The sequence below is a fragment of the Triticum aestivum genome, unplaced genomic scaffold, assembly GCF_018294505.1.
Source record: "Triticum aestivum cultivar Chinese Spring unplaced genomic scaffold, IWGSC CS RefSeq v2.1 scaffold108714, whole genome shotgun sequence".
Classification (NCBI taxonomy): domain Eukaryota; kingdom Viridiplantae; phylum Streptophyta; class Magnoliopsida; order Poales; family Poaceae; genus Triticum; species Triticum aestivum.
Genome location: NW_025236932.1, coordinates 1 through 4976, shown reverse-complemented (window position 1 = coordinate 4976; position 4976 = coordinate 1). Strand labels below are relative to the sequence as shown.

The 4976-nt window shown below is 42.2% G+C and overlaps 1 pseudogene; it reads left to right on the top strand.

The window, feature by feature from the left end:
• The first annotated feature begins 1139 nt into the window (after positions 1 to 1139).
• LOC123176490 (putative wall-associated receptor kinase-like 11) lies at positions 1140 to 4139 on the top strand (annotated as a pseudogene).
• Positions 4140 to 4976: the final 837 nt, after the last annotated feature.

The following is a 4976-nucleotide window of genomic DNA, read 5'->3' as shown; positions in this document are numbered from 1 at the left end:
AACAATTTTGAATTTTGGACATTTTATAAATTTGCGAATTTTTCAAAAAAGGAAAATAAAAGAAGAAAGAAACATAAAAAATAACAAGAAAACAAGAAACAGAAAGGAAAAACCGAAACAGAAAAATCATGAAAGAAAACCAGCCTCGAAACTCCCCGCAAAAAAAACCAGATTCGAAAAACAACAGGAACAAGAAAAACCAGTTCGGGGAACCTTCTAGAAGGTTCTCAATAGCCACGCTAACCTCTAAATGGGCGCCGGCCCACTGAGCTCTCCGCGTCTCTCGCCTCTGCGAACCTCCGCCAAATGCGTCAAATAGGAAATACCGAGGATATCCCCACTCGTCGTCAAGATAGAAGGGGTGCGGGCACGCGGACGCCTGGCAGAGTGGCAGGCGGCCGGCGACGCAGCTGTGCAGAGGGGTCGTGTACTCGCAGGTCAGTCCACCTCTTCTAAATTCTTCCCGAAGTGGCTGCTGCTCCATGGGGATCGGAATCAACGGCGAGCAGGTCGCCGTTCTTAGTTCATTTCGGCTTGCAGGCGATCTGTTCGATGAAATGCTCCATGCGGATTAGTAATGTACTCCGTATAAAATAGTCTCAACTCTTAAAAGAGAAATTTCAGCATCAGGTTCTCTTGCAACACAAGAATGTCACATTAGAAAGTTCAGTCACCACGTGCTAAATGTGCTCAGCTATCTCAAAACTGAAAAGGAAAAAAAAATCAGTTCAACCATCTCAGCGAATTGGAACTTGACAGATACACGTGTCTTAAATAGGGCCATGACTAGTTATGCTTTGAAATTTCCTCTTACCTACACATAACCTATCCTTTTTTTTCAAGAACACGCAAGAGAGTTGCGTGCCTTATACATTAAGGAAGAGAAGATGGCATACAAGCGATAGTCGACAAGCCGACGTCTCGCTGCACAGAACCTATCCTGATTGAAACTTTCTTGGAAGTATATATCAACCAGTCCGTCATGCTTTAGTCAGTTCGGTTGCCTCGTTGGACTTTGAAATAGGGTCATGACTAGCTGCCTCATTGGACTTTGAAATCAACCGACAAGGGGTACCAGCCAGCTGGTAGTTAACAACCTATGTTCGTTGTTAGCTTCAGAGTTCGAACAGATACAAGAATAGCTGTTTTCAACTAGTAAGCTCAAGATGACGATTTCGATCCCTTCTTCCCGTCGAGCGTCGATTGGCACCATTGGAGCACTCGTGTTTCAGCTCCTGGTGGTGGCACTGGCAGCAGGGCCAATAGCCTTGCCCGGCTGCCCCGAAAGCTGCGGCCACATTATCGTGCCGTACCCTTTCGGCATCAGCAAAGGCTGCTTCCACGAGGGCTTTGGTCTCACCTGTGACGAGATGCAGTACCCACCAAGGCTGTTCTTGGGTGATGGAGTGGAAGTGCTTGGCATCTCCTTGACTGATGGCACGGTGCGGATCCGGAGCAAGGTTTTGCGATCAAGCTTCTCTGAGTTCAACGGCTCATGGTCCGGCCCTGCAGTAACCTGGCCCTTCTCGGTATCAAGCGCGTGGAACTGGTTTGTGGCCATTGGATGCAACATCGTAGCTAAGCTCGGCCATCCGAGCGGGCTCCATACTCAGGACGTGAGCCAGGCCAGCACCTGTGCCGCTGCTTGCCTGGACGACCACCAGAACTTCACTGGTACATCGTGCTCGGGTATTGGCCGCTGCCGCACATCTATCGTGTGGGAGCTGCCATCCTATGGCATCCAAGTTACACCACTTGCTGTGTTGACACCTGACTTCTCGTCATAAACAGGTGTGTATGTGTTCATTGTTGATCAGGACTGGTTCAGCAGAAACGAAAATGAGATGATGGTCAACTTCACCCATTCATATGAGAAAACCATGGTTGAGAGTGTACCGGCAGTGTTGGAGTGGTGGTTGGATTTGATCGGTAACAAGGACATGTTGCCATTGTCTGTCGGGCCCAATTCTTCTGAATTTAGATGTTTAAGCTTGAACAGCGATAGCTATTTCGTTTTTGGAGATTATGAAAAAAGACGGTGCAACTGTTCTCAAGGATACGAGGGCAACCCTTACATCACTGATGGGTGCCAAGGTATGTTACCAGTACTTTCTGCTGCATTCTTACATAGTTGCGGTAGTTATAACATTACGAAAGAACATGCATGTGCTGTCTTAGCTTTTTGCATTCGATGTATAAAACCCCCTGCTTTCCAACAGTGTGTTTTTTCCCCTTCAGATATTAATGAGTGCCTACAACCAGATGTTTATCCCTGCAATGGGACCTGCATCAATATGCCAGGGACATACCAATGCTCAGCAAAGAAAAGAATCATCACTTTACCAGGTACAAAAACACACACTTGATACAAGGCTTTCGTTGGTGATAATTACAAATAGAAAAGTTCATGTTTTGTTGCTCTGCTATTGTGAGTTCAGTTTTTGTCCCTGAACTAAAATACAGATAAGTTTTACTAGAAACTTAATTATTTGAATACTGCTCCTGGTAGGACCTAGCTGCTTAATCTTAGTTTGCAGTTAGTTATCTCTAATGCTAACTCAAATCATCAGTAGGGTTGTAGATCATTCAGACATGCATAACAAGAAGAAAGAAAAAGAACAACTATAAAGTATTTTCAATATATGAGTGGTCGTGTAGATATTCCTGAGAAAACTTTTAATAGTTGAGTAGTCTGAAACAGATTTTGTGCAGTAGCTTGATTTCTTGAAGTGAACACAACATATAATGTTTATATCATTCTTAGGTTTGCTTTCTGCAGGTCTAATTACCATAATAGCAGTTGGTGCTGGTTTTGGCCTATTGTTTTCACTCCTAGGTGTTGCCCAAGTCACAAAAACACTCAAGAAACAAAGAGCCAAGAAGTTAAGACAAAAATTCTTTGAGAAAAACCATGGACTTCTTCTACAACAGTTAATCTCTTCGAACAAAGATATAGCTGAAAAGATGAAGATTTTCAGCTTAGAAGAGCTAGAGCAAGCAACCAACAAATTTGACCGTAATCGGATCCTTGGCGGCGGTGGGCATGGCACGGTGTATAAAGGCATCTTATCTGATCAACGTGTCGTGGCCATCAAGAAGGCCAATATTGTCGTGCAGAGGGAAATCGACCAGTTTCTAAATGAGGTTGTTATACTTTCACAGACAAACCATAGGAATGTGGTGAAGCTCTTTGGTTGCTGCCTCGAGACAGAAGTTCCTCTACTAGTTTATGAGTTCATATCGAATGGAACTCTCTCGTGTCATCTCCATGGCCAAAGTGATAATCATTTGTCATGGAAAGATCGATTAAGGATTGCACTGGAAACTGCAAGGGCTATTGCATATCTGCACTCTGCTGCTTCCATATCAGTATATCATAGAGATATCAAATGCGTCAATATACTACTTACTGATACTTTAATAGCGAAAGTATCAGATTTTGGAGCTTCAAGGTCGATTGCAATAGATGAGACTGGAATACTTACAGCCATCCAAGGAACCTATGGTTACCTTGATCCTGAATACTACTACACTAGCCGACTCACGGAGAAGAGTGATGTTTACAGCTTTGGTGTCATCCTAGCAGAACTACTGACAAGGATAACTCCAGTTTTTTCTTCTCATTCATCAGAAGGCACAAGCCTAGCATCACATTTTGTATCACTAATGAGCGACAATCGCGTGTCAGACATTCTAGATACACAAATTGTTAATGAAGGAGGAGTTGAAGATGCTGAGGTCGTTGCAAGACTTGCAAAAGCATGCTTAAGCTTAAAAGGGGAAGAAAGACCTACAATGAGGCAAGTGGAGACAATACTTGAAGGTGTGCATAGCTCAAGGTTTGATCACAATTCTCAGACAATACGAGTGGGCCAAAGTGCTCTAAAAGACCACCCATGGAAGGGGAACAATGGTGGCGAAGGAACTAGATTATACAGCTTGGAAAAAGAGTTCATCGAATCATCGGAAATTCCAAGATGATTTTAGTTGCATGAAAAAATGTTGTACATTTGTTATTAATAGTTCTGGTGCCATAGTGCAGAATGTATTTTACGAACTCTGGATTGTAAATATATGTGTATTTCCTATGCTTTTTATTTCGTGGAATGCTGATGGGTGATGTAGAGACAAATATGTTACAGTAAATAAAATGAATTCAGTTACTATTTATATCTGTCATATAATTTGTCGCACAGAAGTTTGGAAGTTTGCGAGGACAACATGTTGACGGGTCCGCAAAATACAGACTGTAAATACTTCGCATTCAAGCGATGAATTTGCATCAAGTAAATTTGAGAGCTATGTCTGTTTGATGTATACAACACCTCTGTTTCAACTCTGTTTTCTCCCTTTCAGATATTGATGAGTGCCAGCGGCCAGATGTTTATCCATGCCAGCACGGAGTATGCATCAATATGCTAGGGACATATTGATGCTCAGCAAAGAAAAGCAGCAGCAGTCTCCCAGGTACAAATACAACTATTTCACTTGATATTGAGCTTTGCTTAGTGATAATTAAGGACCATAGAATTATGGTAGTTATCCATTGTGTAGTACTAGGGCTACAGAAACAATAGTAATGCATTCTTCTGCTATGAAATGAGATGTACTAATACTGAAACCATCATAGGTTGACCATTCAGAAATTGAAGACAACAGAAAGAGAGAAAAAAAGTACATAATGTTATGTGCTTCATAATACTAAACCATCCGACCACTGAACTGAACCAAAGTATAGCCCAGTAGTTTCAAACTTTCAATTGAAAATAGCAGCCTAAGTATTTGAAATTCATACGACATATCATGTACTATCGATCCTTATTTTCATTTTTCTACAGGTTTAATCACCGTAATTGCAATTAGTGCTGGTTTTGGCCTACTGTTTTCACTTCTGGGTGTTGCCAAAATCACCAATAAACTCAAACAACAAAGAGTCAAGAAGTCAAGACAAAACTTCTTCAAGAAAAACCATGGAC